Genomic DNA, 20620 nt, shown 5'->3' with positions numbered 1-20620 from the left:
CAGTTCTCAATACTGTATAAAAAAGTACATTCTTTTACAGCTCTAGAATGGCCCCAATACGATTGTATGTAATCTGTAATAGTATGCACTAGTTTAATTTGTGCTAAGTGCACACAATATTGGAATTATTAGAACTAAGATAGTAAATACTATGTAAATAATGGCATCTTAAGCAATTTGATACTTCATTACAATATGTGTATATTTCAGATGAAACCAATTTGATAGAATAATGTAAAAATAAATAAATAAATGAATGAAAACCTCAAACATTCATGTATTTGCTTATGTATTTATTTAATATCATTGTATTATAATATTACATCAATTTCATGTCTGTTTTTGTTGTACTCTGAACTTATTTATTTACTTATTTTTGTAATGAGACAACCAGAAAACGTGATACATAAAATAATTTACCGCAGCTGTTCTTATATTTGGTGGATAAAAACTGTAACAAAATGAAATATTTGGCATAATGTTGGCCCATTCAGACAAAAATGGCAATCAAATTTAATTGTGTTGTCATGATAAGGAGTGAGACACTCTTAGACATGATGTCCTGGTTTGCTTAAAAACAGTCTATTCCCTACAATTATGGAATTTATTGTGGTTTGTATTTGGTCCAAAGGCATACTACTGTACTTTGTGTATCACCTGTACTCTGTGACAGATCCATGACCCATACTGTGCATAATTGAGCTCCCAAGTTGCTTTGTCTGTAAGAGATGCTTACCACAGATGTAGGCTGGGCCTTGCAACCTGGGCCTTATAGCCTAGGGTGTCATTAGCTGGCTAGGGAGTTCACAGTGATGGTAAACAACTGGTTTCCTCCCATGCACAGTAAGGTGCATTTAAGTTGACCACGGTTCCTCACGTTACTGCTGTATCAGTTGGTAATGACATACCAGGCAGACACAGGCTTCAAGTTGTCAGTGACAGATACACCTTCCCTCCAATTGGTGTTGGCTGTCCTTTAATACTGTGTTGCCTGTAATGTGCAAAATAGTCACTAGCTCCTGAGCAAGGGTAGTGGAAAACCGCAAATGTCAGCTGTAGTGCTCCTTGCACAAGTTGCAGTACCACAATGGTAACTGGAAAGGCACATTTGACAACTGCAAACTAGGATACATAAGAGATATGTTTTATAAAAGATGCTACACAATAAACTTTTTCAATAGGATTATTTCATATATTGCAAGCTGGACAGCCGGTTTTAGTGGTGGGATTCTCGTGAAGTGTTCCTTTAAAGGGTTCTTGAGAATGAGTCAGCCTTTTATCCAAGTCTAAGAGAGCAATATCGAGCCATAGTCAGACAATTTGTAAGCTGAAGCATGTTTCACTCATTGCTCTAAATGTGCTCCCCATACATCATTTTTACTATCCATTCAATTAATCGATTCTTGTATTCCCCATTGATTCAGACATATGGCAACTAAATGAAACAATTATGGCCTCATAGCTGTCATAGCTGTAGGCCATCATTAAAAGGAAGGTGAAAGTTAAATTTAAGAATTTTTGGAGGCATTCTGATAATGAAGATTCTAGAAAAAAACTGATGAAGTGTGTGTGTGTGTGTGTGTGTGTGTGTCTGAAATTGACGCGTACACTCTCGTACACACAATTTCCGCAAAGTAAACAAGAAAGTGGTAGATCTTGGTAAAGAAAATTAAAATATCATAATGAGAATAATAAACACATTTTACAACCAATCTGTGAAATATGAATAAAAGCTGTGAGTTGGATGAACTAATTACAGTTTTGATGTATGGAATAAATTATTTCTGCTTTGTGAAAAGGTTTAAATAAAGGTCATATAAGATTTTTTTTTTTTAATCACTGCAAGTGCAATGTTTGAAGCTATCTGAAATATATATGCTTTATATTGTTGCTCAATATATATATATATATATATATATATATATATATATTTTTTTTTTTTTACTACGCTGATAGGAATACTTTTCTTGGCGGAATTTCATGTATTTTATGAGAAATTCAATGCACAAATGTCTACCTTCATATTCACGCTAGCCATCCAGGAAAAAAAATAAAATAAATAACATTTAAAATGTAAAATGCAATGGTATACCTGTCTCTCAATATGGATTAGAAGAGGAATAATTGGTAAAGGTAACACAGTTTTAATACAGGGTTTATACATTGTTAGCAATAATCCTGATGTTTTAGTGAGAGTGAAGTGGGTTATCGCAAATGAAATTTGAAATGCCATTTCCATTTACTGATAACACAAAACGATTCCTTTCAGGCCTCGAATGATAAGGATAATTCTGCCACGGCCGTAAATGGTGTTTTTGCCAAATGCTTCTCAGCTTAGGAATTAATAGGCTGACATTAATACAAGCAGATGTATGAGAAGGTCAGAAATATGGAAGGGCCACCATTACATAGGCATCTCACATCGTCAGTTCCTGCCAATCAACCGCTTTAACTTTTGACATGAGTCCATGGCACTGTTTAAATTTCTCCTTGAAATCTGACTGAAAGTACACAAATACACTTCTGCTTCTTGCTTTTAAATCAACTGCCCTGGTACTTCTATTTATTACATCCATCATAACAATCTTATTGGATAATATTGAAACATTAGACTTACTACTCAAATGTTTTCAACCTGCTGTAGTAGCCAGGAATAGCATGCATTCCCTTTTAAAATAATTAGTTCCCTAATTAAATTCCTCAGAATACATACAAATTAATTTACCTAATCAAGTTTTGCAGAATAAAAAAAAGGCTGATCCAGAAATGCACATCTTAACTTGACATGTCCTTTATGATATATATATAATGAAAAAATGCTCATTAATTGATCTCACTTCTTACAATAACTCGGAACAATATTGCATCTTAGTCGCTTCCACGTAGGCACATCCTTTTTCGTAAATCATATAGAATTGTTAATTGGCCAACTGTATTTTATCATTAGCCGGCTTGGAAGAGAAAAAAAAAAAAAAAAAAAAAAAAAAAAAACATAAACCAATATGCACTGAATTAACAAAATTTAGAATGCATTTTCTCGGTGTGAATTTTATGCGAAAAGGGATGAACAATATATGAAACATGCTGCATTATGAATTGTGCCACGCTGAGCCTAAATTAGTCACAACACATCAGGAATTCGCAAACGAAGCAGTGCAGTTGCGTCTGACAAGCTTGCCGAGGCTCATCTTCTCAATTTCGGCCGAGTGCATGAATGTTGCTTTTCATTCGCGCGATGCACACAAAGCGAGGCTGAAACCGAGAGAGAGAGAGAGAGAGAAAGAGAGAGAGAGTGCACGGGCGTAAAAGACCCGCACATCAATGGGCCGCTGTCGTCACAGTCCTCAAGTTCATCTGCACCCAAGGGTCTGGGCTTCATTTCCCAGCGACGCCCCTGCTCCTCTCCACAGATATCTCAGTCTTTTCGAGTATCCTACAGATTGCCCCAGAAAAAAACCAAAGGGGTTTTGAAAACAGGGTACTGCTTTTATCACCCACATTGGATTGCCGTCTTACTACCATGCCATGGCGTTTGGTATCACTATGGTTGTATACATACCTGATATTAAAATAAATCATAGTTTTTTTTTTTTTTTTTTTTGTTCCCCCCCCCCCCCCCCGACAAAATCATCTGATGTATTACAACTTTCACCAAATTGCTCCAGTGGGTGGCGATGTGCTATATCATTATAACATGAATAAAGAAAAAAAAAAGACTACCAGTAAAAATTCAGCTCGTTCCCTCTGTTACGCACCAGGCTATCAATAATTCACTATGATCGCGAGATGTTATTCAAAAGAATGATTCATTTTAATTTTAATGATAGCGGGTGGCAACGCAAAACACGAAAAAGGTACCACAGGAGACAACTTGTAAGAACAGCTTTTGCTGAAGATAGGCCAAATAACAAATAAAAAGATTATTTCACCCACATTTTTGTGGCAAGATATCGAGAAAAGCCATATTTACTCTAGCATATGGTACATTTTACAACATCTTCAGAACCTACAGTGATGTAATAGCTACAAAATGTCTCAGGTATTGCTGTACATACACTGAATGGTTCAATAATTAATTTACCTTAACCTGAAACCAGACTACAAAAGAAAGACCCAACACATGTATGTTGAGTGAACAATCAGGTGGGTTGGATGACATTTAGTGTTGATATAATGTGGCCAGGATTTTGACTTAATTTTTGATTAATGGCCTTTCCTTTTGACTGGTGTGAGCTAAGTAAGGAAATGAGGAAATGTGAACATGTGTGGCAAGTGTACCATCTTTTTTTCTGAAACAGCTGTCACTACTAAATTTGTTCTGACAAACCAAATGACAACGCTGTCTGCCAAACATGATGAAGCTACTCTGCTGTTTTTTCAAAGCCAAAATACTTGAGAGGCCAATGCACTCTCCAAAATGCTTACACAATACAAATTCAAATGTAATTATCTTTTAAAATGATCCTTTTTTGTCTATGAAAGGTGAAGTCAAATAAAAACAATCTAATTAGAACATACTCACATATATTGCGATATCAAGGTGCAGCTGCTATGTAAATTCTGCAGTGCAAACTAGAGCATGTGTGCTACAAAACTGTTGGATTTAAAGCTTTTTAAAATTAGTTCAGCAGTGAAATAACAAATTCATACATCCAGCCAAACGTACAGTGTGACTCTAGCAATAAGCTTGCATGGGAAGCAACGGCAAGAGGCTAATTTTGTTTCCTCCTTTAGCCTGCACAAATGCTATTTTGGCTTCCCAGTCTTGTGTGATGTGCCGACTCCAGATAAATACAAAGGAAAGCAACGGAAATGTGAAATCAGTGGTCGATGCAGGGATGCGGGGAAGTTCTTCTTAGCATAGTTCAATTAGATCCTGTTTCAATGTGTCTAATGCTCCTCTCCCAGAGGTACAGAATCTCAGGACACAAGAGAGCTTCGCGCTGCACACTGGCCTGGATCGTTACATGTTCATTAACATGTGTTAAGCACGAGTGTTATCAAAATCATTGTGATGCAAAAGTCCTTCGATTGGCTCATTGAGCACGCCCGTGTGCATTAAAGAATGCCACTGGAGCCCAATTGGGTTTCTACTGTCTTTCCCCCCACAGATAGAGTTAAAAAGCAATCACGACAGAATAAAACAGGGCAATACTATGTTGAGATACTTTCCACACATAGTCTACAGTTAAATTTAAAACAGACTTGTTTCCAGGCATGAAATGCACACTTTAGGAAAAAAAAAGCATTCTCTACAAGTATAATGCAGGTTTAATTTAAGAATACATGCCACTGAATTTGAAGGAAGAGAAAGATATACTTATATATATATATATATATACATATACATATATATATATATACTAAAATAATTTTATTGTAGCTTCTCTTATATATGACGGATAAATTAACACAACAAAACATGAGACAGTATCTGCTACTGGATAAAAAAAGAAGAAAAGAAAAACAAAATAAAAAACATTATCCATAAATTATGGTGTTATCATGGCCTAATTTTTTATAAAATGGTGAGATAGAGAGTTTGAAGTTTATAACTCATTCTGCAATAATGGAAGGCCGGAAAATAAGCTCCCCTTCCTGAGAATTATCCCTTTCAGTTCATGGCAAGGTCTGAAAATATCAAGATGCAGAAATGATTACAACTTAAATGAAAGTGGATTACTGGATATGACATATTCTACCATGATGGCAAGACAACAGACAAATAAGTAATGACTAATTTTGTCCATTGTGGAAGTATTAGAACAAATGCTAAGATAAATGAAACATATATATTGAATAATCCTGACAATGTTTGGCGGCACACAATATTATATAAAAAACATCAGAATATAATTTTTGGCTGGATATGAATCTCAAAAAAAGATTACAAAAAAAAAACAGAAATTAATAATAATAATTGTATAATTATATATATATATATATATATATATATATATATATATATATATATATATATATATATATATATAATCATGTGTAATGTAACTTTTTATTTAATTTTAAAATTAATTTTACTTCAATATTCTGGCAAATCCTGGGCGATTGCTCAAGGCTGCATTCTTCAAAAAAAATTCAGTTAGGGACATACCTCTCAATCAGTACTGAGAGGAAGCATGAAATAAATATTTCTATTTATCTACTTTTAGGTGATTCACTAAAGTGTAATTGGTGCAACTAAGACACTGAAAGTTATATAAATAATAGTAATATAAAACTCTAAATGAATATGGAGCAATACTGATAACACAGCTCCATGCTGTGAGAGAAGGTAATACCTTGACAATAGCTCTTGTTGATGGAGGAAATCTCCTTGTAAGACAACAGACTCTCTGCAAGACATCTACTTAACTGTTTCTTGACACGAGAAAGCATTCTGAGTCAGAGAATGCACTGAGCCTAGAAGATTATCTTATTACAGGACTAATGTGACTTTAGCAAAGGTAATTTCTCAAATTGAGTATCGCCAATCCAGGATTCTCAAGATGGAAAAGAAAACACATTCAAATTCAAAACTACTAGCATCTCTCTCTCTCTCTCTCTCTCTCTCTCTCTGTTTATTTGCGTGTATGAAAATACATACAGTATATGGCATACTATACTATAATTTGCATTATTTGCACATGTACAAGTTTTAGATTTCCTAAGACTTTTACAGACATAAAATATGAAATGTAGCCTTATAGCACTGACAGTTATAATTTTTTATAAATAAATTAAAATTTGAATCGCACACTTTCTCCATACTCCACTGCATATAAAAGCATAGATGGCACTTTTTATTACAATTTAACCACAGGCAAAATAATAAATCATTCACTCAAGCATGTTTGATAGTTAACCATGCGCAGAAACAGGAAGCGCAACATGACTTTTCTAATTAAATCCATTGCAATTTTAAAATCAGAATTTTATTCACCATGTGATAAGCAATAATACAGCTTTTGTTCACATCTTTGCATCTTGCTTTTATCATGTTATAAATATGTCCAACGATGGCTGCTTTTAACATAACATATTTGGCATGTGTGATTCACCATAATTGTGAATTACAAGTGAGATGTGTACTTTACATTAGATCATTAATTTCATCACCAACTGGGAATATTGCTTTGGTAAATATAAAATACGCTTCCAATGTAAAAGTAAAGGAGTAGGCTGTTCTGTGACTGAACTGCATGGTTTTGAGCTCACGTCACAGGCGCCCCCTACAGGTGAGAAGTGAGGAATGGTGAGGTCTGAAGAAACATCCTATAGCTCTCCATATGGATACGAGATAAAATAATTATGACAGACACCTACTCTTTTTTTTGTTAAGATATTAATGAGCATGGTTTTTAAACCTGCCTTACCTCCCTTAAAGGCCAGCAGGTCAGATGATGCTATGACACGCCAATTAACACTTTTGTTGCAGGCTGAGGCAACATGCTGAAATCTTATACCGACCAAAGAGAACAGTGCGCGTGGCACAACGTGATTTTCTAAGTGTGCTTAGAATTAATCACAACAAGTAAAAATACCTCCCTCACTGGCTGCATATTACAGTTCAGACTATCAAATGAAAGCAGATTTCACTGCACACATTTAAGCAGCTCAGGCAAAAGAGCAGAGACGATAACCATACAAGGCCATACACGGATCATTAAAAGTGGAAGAAGTGCTGTAGGCCGTGCTCAGTTATTGACATTTTCTTGGATATTTTTCATTGGTGACAAGGCTAATGCACAGGAAAAGAAGGTGTCCGATTTTGCACAGAATCCAGGTTTTATGTCTCTATTTCTTAAAGGATACTCGCAGTTGCTGGTGGTTTTGCCTGACTATTATCACCAGTAATTGAACTAGGGTTACAAGGTGGACAACAGCAAGATCTTTTAAGCTAAGCTTGGAAGAAAAAAAAAAACCTGTTCAAATCCACCTAGATGTTATCAGGCACAACAAAGAAACTATTAAATTCTTTGAACATTTTTTTCCCCACAGTGGCTACTTGGCTGCCCCCAGGCTCGCTGCACTTATTTCGGATGGTAATGGGTGTTAGAGTAGTACCCCGTCAGCTAGGTCCACGTTCAGTAGTAATCAGCTCGAGGTGCTGAATGATGGAAATGCCCTGAGCAGCCAACACTGCTCTGTAAGGACAAAGATCCTAAACCTATTGTCCTTTTCTTCTGCACTTTTTTTCATTTCCACAGGAAATACAATAGCTTGGCTCACTGTCTATGCCAAGCAAGAACGGAGAAGCATTCCATTCAATGCAACGGCCTCCATTTTATGCAGAATGTTTTCATACATTTTTGTTGACTTCTGTGACTACACTGTTTCTTTCAAGGATAAAACTGTTTTTACATTTATCACTTTCTTCATGACTGTATTCAAAGTGAAACATTTTCACCTATTTAAACCATAACATAATGTTATTATTGTTGTTTTGTTTGTTTTGTTTTGTTTTTTCCAACACAGGGTGGTATCATAATTTTTACAAAACAGAATGACAGCAAACTATATTTCTCTTTAAGTGATTTGCATGGCTTACATCTTTTGCACATTCCATATTATCCATTTTAACAAAACAATTATTTTGGAATTGGATCCAAGTCCACATTCCTGTAGTTCAATGTCCATATTTACTTTCCACTGCTCAACATAACTGTACAAGAATTATCTCTCAAATTCTAAGATAAAGACAATAATTTTGACATTGCAGATTGGAGGTGGGAGTTGTACTAAATCCATTATTCATTCATCTTAACACATTACCTCATGCTTTAACAACTCCCATGGCTTAGAAAAACAAGGCTTTGAAATATAAATGTATTATTATCATGATTATTTTTATTTTATTTTCATTAGTGGTAGTGGTAGGTGTAACAGTAATAGTTTTGCGCGCGCGCGCACACACACACACACACACACAGTACAAAGCCTTACTAACAGAAATTACAATACAAATATAGCACACAAAAATGTATCTACTGTATACTTGCATTATACTAAATTGTTTTTTGGCCTGCGCGAGTTCAATTTTTATCATAATATATATATATATATATATATATATATATATATACTGTATATATCAATTAATCTCATTATTAATAATAAATGCTACCTGATTGCAGAAACACCAAAGCAGGTCTGTGTCAATGCCACATGATCTGACAAAGCTGGGGTGAAATGTTGAGAAACAGGCAACAGAGGGGGGCCAGGAATAGCATTTTATGAACGAAGTGACCCGTCTGCCAAGTCACAAGCAGCTGTGCAAGCAACGGCGTGAAGCGGAGCGACCGTCACAACTATCCCCCAAGACCCCTCACATTAAACTGACAACCTGAGACCCCTTCCTCACCCCCCCCCCCCCCTTCTTTAACATCTCAGTCTCAATCCCAAGGTGTGAGTGTTCAAGATAATAATGCACCCCTAACAGATTGTGAAAACCAATGACAAGACCAAAGGGGTCCTGTTTTACCTGGTCCTCGGTCCCCCTTGTCAGTCTGTGATTAATGCTACACTCTGCAGAGGGAGACATTATATCAAGGCTCAAATGGAGCTAAATTTCACCCCAAGGGCGGAAATCAGATTTAAACATCTCTATTTGGGCTGACGTTTGTCCTCCGCGTTTGGTGCACTTTCCCCAGAAATTCCTTCAAGTTGACTGCGTGACCCAAGAGTAGCCCATTGCTTCTGGCTTGTCAGGATCGGGAGAGCGATATTATTACGCTGGGCTCCACAGAAAACCTCTTGCAGAGACACCAGCAGGTGCAACGGTGCCAGTTGCTGTGTTGTTACTGGCCCTCACAGTAGTAAAGATGAAAATCACAGATGTATCCATTCAGCGCAATGGTTTATAGGTTCCTTTCAACAAAGCATCTTTGTCCAGAGAAGCTTTCCCTCCGGCCATCTCTGTATGAATATTTGTAGTGTGGCGCAGCTCATAGAAAAGCCAGGCTTATCTCAAATGGTCAGCCACGTTTAAATTATTCAACTATGACCTTGGTGTTACAAAGCAAAAAGTCTATAAACGTGTAAGAAAAATGTTAGTTGAGCATAACAAAGAAATTAAACAAATAAGCACAAGCAACTGCCAATTCAATAAGAAATCATACAAACAAATATGGCTTATTTACTTTTACACAATTAAACTCTTTGTTCAGAAATGTTATAATTCCACAAATCAAGACAAATCTGCAGGGTCTAGAGGAATGTTTGAATTTAACTAAAATGCTGATTGCATTTGTTTATCATACCGCTTTTGTTGATAATTACATGTAATTTCATATGCAAAGGTAGCTGTGTGCCTCAAAAGAAATCAATGTCATGTTGGGCTATATTTCACCTGCAGGTGGGGGCCATTGTTTGGACATCTAATCATGCCATACATAGCCCTGAGCATTATAGTGCATTCAAAATTACTTACTGCATGAAAATAAAGTTATTATTTGCCCTAGGCTAAAATGATCTTATGTTTTGTTTTTGACCAACTGACCAACTATTCAAAGTGCAGTTTGATAGGAAAGTAGGTGAGAATACTTCTGAGAAAGATTTCATGTTCTTTAATGCGAATGATTTCTTCCCCTTCCTTCTCAACAAACAATCATAAATAGATATCTACAGAGAAAAACCCTAAATGTACATTCAGGGAAGCAAGCTAACATATAGGGACCACACAGAAGCTTGTGGAGTAGTTGCTAATAATAAAAAAAGAATTCAGTGCAGCACATTACTAGGAGAGGGCATTCCTGACTGACATATTATACCCATCACCTGTCTGTGGACTTTAAACCATATTATGGACAAAGTGTTGTAGTCCTATGCACATTTTGGTCTTTTTACTGACTCAGGGATGGTACAGTCAGAGGGGTATATACACCACATTTACATCATTTGTGCATGACAACAAATAATAAAAGCCGTTAACATCAAAATCAATTAAAATAAGATTGTCATGCAAACAAATCCTCTAGTTAAAAATTGAAGTGTAGGATATTTTTACTATTGTTGATATTTTTATAGAAGCAAGCACAATGCTGCAATCATATAATACAGTCATAAATAATTCCTTAATTTATTCCATACAATCCAACACAGACTGATCTGATTAACTATAGCAAAACAAAAAAAAGATATTATTAAAATTATTATTATTATTATTATTATTATTATTATTATTATTAGTGTATATACTAGCTCTGAGGAAAAAATGTAAATTGTTATAAAAAACACCAAGCTCTTCATACATCATGGCAAAATGTCTGGCCTCTCGTTCAAACAGATCTTTTAATCATTGATGCATCGCACTCTCTCATAATCCAGTGGAGATGTGATCGTTACCTGGCAGATTCTCACTCTCAAGCTAGGCCTCTTTTTGAACAGCCAAAGCCTTTTGCTCAGTAACTGCTATTTATTTTAAGCATTGCCACAGTTTCTCACTTCTTTGACAATTAAATGGAACAATTCCCTTACAATGAAGACACCAAGTGATGATAAGGTTGTGACTCATTTGCCAGCAGATGTGTGTAAGCACATAACTGAGTGTATGTACGTGCGTGTTTGCAAATACGTGCGTGCCTGTTTTTGCCCGGTTTATGTTATTCCCTGTATGCTTATTCATTTAATGTATTGAATACTACAGTATTTCTGCACCATAGTCTAGAAAATGTTCCATTTCTATATATTATCAGATTGAGAATGATTTCTGATGTACTTATATTTTAATATTTATTTTAAATAAATACAAATAGTACTAAAAGTATACCCTCATACTATAAAAATAATAGCACGGTGGCAATTTTGTCAATGAGAATTACAGAGCTAGCTACATTAACCAATTCATTAATCCATTATTATAAATGTATTGAAATAAATACTTGTATAATAATAATAATAATAATAATAATAATTGCTATTATCATTATTATTATTATTATTTTCCACACCTCTCAGGTAGTTTCTGTGATGGTAATGACAGCACTCTGGTGTGAATGTACTGGTATTGAATGAATTAAGGTAGACCTGAACATTTCACAGGTGAGTGCTAATCTTAAAATATATGTAGATTGTGATGTTGGACAATCCATCACATGGGATTAGTGTCTTCAGTGATATGTGCCCAAAAATCAAACTGCCATCATCAAACATCACACACATTCCCAGGTGCTTTCAATTTTTCTACCACACATTAAAATAAATCTAGTTTCATGCTAATTACATGGCCACTTTTAGTAAAAGTGATTCATTTCCACTGGTAGCTATATTATGCAAATCGGTAGATTTATACTACATACAAGCTTAAAGAAAAACCGAAATACTACAAACAAGCACAATAAGTAACTGCATCTGACCAAAGAGAGGGAAGGAACCAAAAAAACAACTCTGCAGTAAAATTTCCCTTTGTCTTCCAGAAAAGCATAGAAATGACCCTTTTTAAATTCCTAATCTGGTGTTTAATGTCCCAATGGGAAATGAACATACACAAAGTTTGATCTGCCATTGGAAGAGACATGGATTCCCATAATATTACAGAAGTCTTTAGCAAGTAGAAAACCAATTGTTTCTTTGAAAAAATGCAAGCTCTCAGTATTTTACCGATTAACATATGCAAAGCTTAAAATGCCATGGAATGGTATTCTAGTTGACCAAAGACTTGCACAGCATATGTATTATTTCAAATGCATTGTGCTGTTTTAACAAGCTTGCTTATTCCCTTTGATGGTGGGCAGTTATCTAAATAGCATGTCACCAAAAAATATGGAATAAGGGAAGAAACCAATGAAAATGAGCCAATTTGAATGTCTAGTAATGACTCCTGTAGTTGGGAAAATAATTCATTGATTTGATTTCACTGTCAGACCTTTCTGTAGCTATACCTATTTTTAGCGCGACAAGCGATAAATCAGATGAAGCTAGGTGGCCTGTTCCTAATGCTAACTTTTTTCTTTAAGTTGTTTCTTTACAACTTGATCTCATGTTATCATGGGAAATATTGTACTCTTCCAATAATACACATTCTATCTTCATTGTGAAAACATGTAATATGTTGTATGAAAATGCTCTAAACCTGCAGTATATTCCCTAAGAACATAGTAGCTAATATACTTTCCCACCAATGCTGTGTAATGCACAGTTAATCAAAGCTCTGGTGTGATAATGGTGATTACAACGGTGCATGTGCCTATGCCACAACAAACACATTCTGTGCCTAACTGATGGAAACATTTTCAAGGAATTTAGTTGCAGGTGCAGACTTCATAATCTGACACATAACCAATTATCTGAAAATCCTGTACACGCTGGAAAAACCTCTTTACTCTTTACTCTCCAAAAGCAAACTGATAGATGGCAGCCATTATTCATTTATTTATTTATTTATTATGCGATTTTATGTTTGTGGTAATGTGTGGAAACATGTTTTATATATTAGGGGATTTCACACTACATGTAATTATCTTATGTATGTGCATGAGTCAGTCCATCTGGACACATTACTCATTTTGCAAACAAAATTAATACATTCTGTAATTAAACAAAAAAAAAATAAAAAATTGTCTTGCATGTTGTATGACTGACAAAGTCTTATAACTGTCTGCCATCATTAAGAGAGCCAAACTAATCATATATCTCAGTGTTTTCTCCAAAAATCTATGCTGTGCTACGCTGAGCTATTGATCTGTGAGTGGAAATGAATAGAGAAGCAAAGCAATCCCTTGTACTGACAGATAAACAACAGCTGCAGTTCACAGAAAATAAATATGCTATCTCTTGCCACTAAATGGCTAAAGAGTTACAAAAAGTAATCAGTTTGAGTCTAATAGCAGTTAATAACCACTGAGAAGACCAGGGTCTACTCTCAAACATACTGTAAACTCTAAAAAAAAACAATTTCTTAATTTTCCATAAAGTAGAACTCTAGGCCCACTGCGAATGAGAATATCCAACTGTCACACATGAAAATCATAGGCCTAATTCTATATTGTTGACCTGATTTTCACATATGAGGCACAGAAAACGACACCAACCAATCGTGCAATAGAAAAATGTATGACTATCAGTGCAACTGAGCTTAAGTAGGTTTCTATGAGCACAGACCGTACACACTAAATGCTTTTTTTACCAATAATCAGGTTTTGTGTGCAAACATTTTGATCTGTGGCTCCTTTCAAGCAATTGCAGAGAATACGTTGTTTTCAAGTTCCAGGTTTAGCAACATAAAAGAATACCCAGTCTCTCTTTTTTTTTAAAAAGGTGCCACATAGAATATCCACTCTAAATTGAATATAGAAAATACAGTAAACTGGCTAAGCTGCTCAAGTTTCTACATAAAGGTTTCCTTCAGCAGACATATTAACAGCACCATGACAGCAAAGATTCATTTTATACATCAATGGATTACAAATGTGCACACTTGCATGCGCGCACACATGCACACACACGCATACACATACAAAGAGAGAGAGGGGGGGTAAAGACATTTCTTGAAGTAATATTACTCCACACTGAAGCACCTGAATAATTTTGCATCTAAAAGTCATTCTCTTGGCAAGCGAAGGACAGCATGTTGTGCGTGTTTTCACACAGAAAGACAAAAAAGTGTGGAGACAGGCTCCAAGTCCACCTCCCCATTTTACTTCTTCACATTCCCCCCTGCCCTTTTGGCCTGAGCCAAAACAAATGGGGGACAGGGCTGAAGTTCCCTCCATTGAGCAGGAGCAGTGACTACTTTGATATGCTAATCAATGCCTTCAAACAGTAAGAATTTGCACTTGCATTAATTCAAACAATTTGTGCAGAATGATGTGAAATGGCATCTCTTTTAAGAGAAGCAGAACAAAAGGAGTGTATCACAGTGTGGCCAAGGAAATCAAACAACAGCACATTTGTTCTGCTGAATTCCTCCTTTCAGTTAGACCCGGCCACATTAAAACAAAAATACTGCTGTTGTTTGCCGAAGATTTTAAATAAAACTACAACGATGTTGATGTGATTGCTATCATGTTTCAAAATTGATGTGGGACTCATATCATATGAACAAACTTAACATTAGAAGTTTTTATATTTTATAACTTAATAAAGTGGGAAATTAAAGCTGTTGCTCTTTGCACATGCATAATTTCAATAAGACAAAAATAAATTGAATTTAAGTCAAACTTATTGTCATATTGCTGTAGTGTTATTTTGTCCATTCTTATGAGGTGTATGTATGGTTTATACGCATATAAATTCAGCTATGCGTGTATTGGGACTATATCTATTGAAAAAAAAAAAATCTATTACAAAATTGAACTTAAATCGAATTTCAAATATCTTGACCTAGTTAAATTTCCCCTTTAAAGGTCATTGGATTATTAACAATCAATAGTCCCACAGAAAAGCAAATGCTAACGATCCGGCTTCTTTTCGAATAAATCCAATCAGGATTTTTTAATGGCTGTTCGCAGTGAGCAGCGCATTTTTACAAAAAAAAGTCCCAGGTATTGCGGTGTCTCCCCGCGCTGGCAAGTGGAGAAAGACTGACTGGAGCTAAATTTATCCTTTCGAATGATCGATCAATTGAGCCACCGTCAAGCCCCTCTGCATCACAAACCTGCTTCTGAGCAGCCGTTAGGAAGCTAAGCTTGCCGAGCCAATGGCACAGTCGCGTTCAGCTTCTGAGCATTCTCCTCAGCCGTTAGCACATGGTTGACATGCAAGGCTGGGATATGTGTAAATAATGCATATGTAGTAAAAGGATCTAATTTTACTGCCGCCATGTGCTGTGGTGTATCAAATGAGATTAAAACCTACAGTGACCATGTTTTTTTGTTTTTTTTTCCCCTTCTTCTAGAAGATATAGAGAATATATTGGAAAATATTGAGCATTCAAGATAATCTTCCAGTTAAAAAACTATAATAATGGATTTAAAAAAAAACTCATTCCTTTCAGCTATGTTTATTCAATCAACCATGTCTCACATTTCCTGAAACCTGTTTTACATAGAATTTTAGTCTAGGCCCTGCCTCTGCATTGTACAAAATAGAAAAAGGTTCATTGCTCAAATGCATTCACACATTCACACGCAGAAACACTGTGAAAAACATTCATGCCTTTCAAACCCGTTCTTCCTACCAGCACATCAGTACATTCTAATATTGGACAATAAACAATTATTCCCTCAGTCCCTTCTTACTTCAAAAGCCTAATTTCTAATTAATTGGTGATTTACTTGCTTTGCCTCATATGAAAGTAACACACACAAATGTGCGCGCGCACACACATACACGCACACAAACACACACACATGCACGCACACACACTCTCTCTCTCTCTCTAATAGTTTCCATTCATTCCAGTTCTGAAAGAAACTGCAACCTACTAAATCAATCCACATCTGGTAGCATTTGATTAACCATTTTTCAATTAAACATGGCATACCTTCAATCACTTTAATTACTCCAAACAGACTGGTTCTGTTCTTTAAAAGTGTAATTCGTGATTAAGTCTGTTTGTTAATGTTTTTTATCTGTGCTTTTTTTATTTTGAAGTCTCAGAAAGTATTGGGTTGAGCTTGGGCAACAGGAATATATAAAACTTTTAAATATGATTACGGCTTTATCTGCACACAGTTTCTGTAGACAGGAAACAAAAAGTATAAATGAGAGCCATTTCTTTTACTACTGTGTATCCAAAGTTACAATACTTTGTTTCCAACTTGCGCAAAGAAAAAAAAAAAAAAGTAAAAAGCTTGGATAAGGTAGCGAAGCAATGCTAAGGCAGAGACAAAACACACTGTGGGCAAAAGGGAATGCTCGGGTTTGGATTCTTACCTTTTTTGAGAAAACGGACAAGTGGAATATTTTGACGGCAATGGCAAAATCAGTCAGACAATGGAAGTAAGTAGAAGGCAGGCAGGCTTGTAATGAGAACTCCTCTGCAGCTCAATGCACAGCAGGCAGCATAAAGAGAAGCTCTGCAGCTCTGATGCATGCTCCACTTATCTGGGACAGATAGTGCTTTATCAGACAGCAGGTCTTTCTTTCAGTCCGCACATTCCCGTAGACCGGACAAACTGCTCCATGGCGAGCCGCTACTCAGTCTAAAGTCATCAACAGTCCTGCTTAAGGATTTGATTTCGTCCCCTCTCTTCCACAGGAGTCAAAACATGTAGGAAAAGCACGGCACACGGCAACGTGAGAGGAGAGAGAAGCAAAATCAGGCAAAAGAGGAGAGCTGTTTTCAGCTCCAGTCTGAAATGGCAAGAAAAAAGGGGGGAAAAGGAAACCTCTTCACCGCTGATGTCAATCCACTTTGGGTCCCCCTGAATGACAATGTGGCCTTAGCAGAGTGTCTGCTAAGTTTCAAGCTGCTTGCTTTTGGTGAAGGTCCCGCTCACAGCGCTCTCAGAATGGCTCAAAACGGAGGAACAGGCTCCCAGTACACAGAACCAGTGCAGTGAGTCGTGTGCAGGCTGCCTTCTGCATGAGCTGGCTTTGAATGGGCTACTGTCAAAACCTGACATGGATTCCTCCTTCTCTCTCTCTCACACACACACACACTATGAGCTTTCCCTTGCCCAGCTCCAAAGCAACTAATCATATAAACATATTATCATGTACAGCAAGAATAAAGCTCAGATTTTTAGCCTTGCTGTTGGAAAAAGAAGATTACAGACAACTGAGGAAAAAAAATGTGAAGTAGATTATCTATAAATATATGCCACTGTTGACCATTTTCCACTCCATTTGAACTACTGCATGCCCTGCTTTTGAGTTTGAGCGGCTCAATCCCTCTCACAGTAGGCAGTCCAGCCTACTCAACCAATGACTGGGGATCTATTCTTACAGTAACACTAGAGAGTATTGAAGAAGAGGGAAAAAGTGTAGACACCTAATTCTCCAGCTGGCCTCAATAAATTCAGAAAAGCTATTGCGCCAATGGTAAAAGAGAAGAGGGGCTATACCACAAAGAAGCTGGATCCTAGACTATCACTGACTAGTAAATTTGTGTGCATTCCTTTGAGCTACAAATTGTATTAATTTTGCGGTTTAACAAAAACAAAACCAAAAAAAAAAAAGGCAGTAAATACCACAGGCAGAAATTTTTTACATTTCAGTAAAATTTATGTTAACGAAAATGAAAACCAGGTACGGACAGAGATTCACAGTGAATTTGGATAGCAATTTGGTCTTTTCCTGTTGCTTAACTGTGACTACCCACACACCCCCTCTTCACCAGCAGCAGCAATCAGATGCAATAGCTACACTGATACTCGTACACCGTCGATATGAGACAATTTCCTACAAAGGAAAAAAAAAAAAAAAACAACAACCATATTTTCAACAAAGGCATCGTTTTTTTTTCCATCAAGACGAAGATTAACACCTTCATGAAAACCTATAGTTTTTTATGCTGATGAGCACTGCCAGGTCAGGAGGTTTCTGTACACCTGGATTTAATAAGAAAAAGTAGTTCACAACTGAGGGGAAATGCGAATTTGAGACAAATTCACCAGGTGAAGGTGAGCGGATGAGTGGGGCATGCTTGTGTTTTCATAAGCATATTTTTACATAATAATAGAGACACTTTTTCAACACAATAAGAGAAAACAGATGTAATAAAGGTCATCCAATGGCAGATATTCATATTTGGAGAAATAATGTTTATGTATAAGAACTACTGGAACTAAAAACATATGTGGTTTCATTAAATCAACCTTTAAGGGTCCACATTATTTGAATGTTTAATTCATGTACATCTTTTTTTTTCCTTTCATGTATCTATCAGAAACACACAAACAATAATTTAACTTTGTGAATATTTCATGATATTGAAATCAAGCCTACAGTAATCCATATAGCGTGTTACACTTTATTGAAAGCTATGTACAGGCAAAAATCAACAACTGTTTTAAGAAAAAAAAAGACATCTATGCAATTTACCTTAGTTAATAATTCCCAGTCACAAAAAATCTCTAAATGTATCCTATTACATCATGCAACTTCATCATGGGGTTGTTTCCATATAATGATTTTCAACATGCTTATTTTAAGTGGCATTTGGCACATATATATTGCATATGCAATAATAATATTGATTAATTTGAAGAAGTCAAACTTGCCACTTATATTTCAGACAGTGTGTACCATTAACTTCTTAAATTAACTGGTGGCAGGACATGATTGTTGAATAAATATAGTTAAGAAAAGTAACCACTGATTGAACCATTTTCTACAGACAGATCACTGGCTAAATTCAGATTGTGTGTGGCAGTAAGGAGCAGTAGTTAGGAAACTGGGATTCCATCAGACGGTAGTGTGGAGGTTTCCGGGGTGGGGAGACGCTCCCATATCCTTGAGCAAGGCACTTAGCTCTGCTATACAAATGAACAATATGCAAAAAAAAAAAAAAAGTAAGTGATGCAAGTTGACCTAGATAAGGTTATCTGCGGAGCGAATAAAAGAAATTATAGTACGTATGTAATAATTGTAACATAAAATGACATTGAAAAAACAGATGGCAAATAATATACAAAGATAAATATCAACCAATTATAAGAATAACTCATGCAACTTCAATAAAATGTGCTCAACCGATAATAAAGAAAAATATTATGGGGACGAGAAAATAACTTCTTGGAAAACTAAAGAAAATAAGATATTTTCCAAGTTACTTTATATTTTCAGCACACCTTTCTTACATGCCGATTGAAGTACGAACAGCAGTTTGAAGAACACTCATTCCTTGCATACTTAATACTTAAGAGGGCTTAATTAATACGGTAGGCATGCATTTGTTTTATTTTCTTGCAGTTTATCAATAACCCTGTTGGCAGATTTTCCAAGGGATTTTTCATATAGACTTTTTAGTCTTTCGTCAGATCAAAAGCATAGAAATGTATGGAAAATTGTTTTGTTTGCTAATTTGCTTTAGTTTAAATGAGTTGTAGGACATAATAATAATAATAATAATAATAATAATAAAATGTGTTTATCTGAAAATTAGGAAATTATGGAGATGTAAAAATAACTTCCCATAATAATAATAATAACAATAATAACAATAATAATAATAATAATAATAATAATACTAATAATAATAATAATTCATTTTTCCATTAGCTAGCTAGCTTAGCTAAGGGCAGGCAACTTGCTATTATCTTAATCATGGATGCAGAAAATGTGATTATCAGGGGGCCTGTGCAGGCCATCAGAATAAACTGAAGGCACTGTCACGTTCATGGAACCTCTATTGGATGTGTGTGCTTTGTGACCTGGCACATCATCCTGCTGGAAGTATCCATTTGAAAAAAAAGTAGACTGTGGCTATAAAGGGATGCCCAAGGTCAGAAACAATGCTTAGAGACATTGTGGCATTCAAATGATACTTAGTTGGTAATAAGGGGTCAAATTTGTGTCAGGAAAACATTCCCCACACAATTACACCGCCGCCACCGGCTCACAGTCGACACAACCCAAGATCGATGCATGGACTCATGCTGCTTGCACCAAATTCTGAGTCCACCATCTACATGTTACAGCAGAAATCCATGAACATCCAATCTCATCCATCTTATTCAATCTTTTGATGTTTACATTACTTCACTAATGGTTTTTTGTTCAAACTAACAAATCGATT

At 35.8% G+C, this 20620-nt stretch overlaps 1 protein-coding gene across 32 annotated transcripts in view; it reads right to left on the bottom strand.

Annotated features, from left to right (window-relative positions):
* adgrl2a (adhesion G protein-coupled receptor L2a) overlaps nt 1-17531 on the bottom strand; it is a 114769-nt gene extending 97238 nt beyond the window's left edge. For 8 of the 32 annotated variants that reach the window (XM_035414766.1, XM_035414768.1, XM_035414756.1 and 5 more), the window contains exon 1: nt 16813-17525. The gene's annotated coding sequence lies outside the window, so the exon portion shown is untranslated. Of the gene's footprint in view, nt 1-16812 lie in introns of all 32 variants that reach the window. The other 24 variants (XM_035414752.1, XM_035414755.1, XM_035414757.1 and 21 more) reach the window with 6 other exon arrangements.
* Between the last annotated feature and the right edge of the window lie 3089 nt (nt 17532-20620).

The sequence above is a fragment of the Anguilla anguilla genome, chromosome 4 (assembly GCF_013347855.1).
Source record: "Anguilla anguilla isolate fAngAng1 chromosome 4, fAngAng1.pri, whole genome shotgun sequence".
Taxonomy (NCBI): Eukaryota; Metazoa; Chordata; class Actinopteri; order Anguilliformes; family Anguillidae; genus Anguilla; species Anguilla anguilla.
This window is presented reverse-complemented; position numbering and strand designations above follow the sequence as displayed.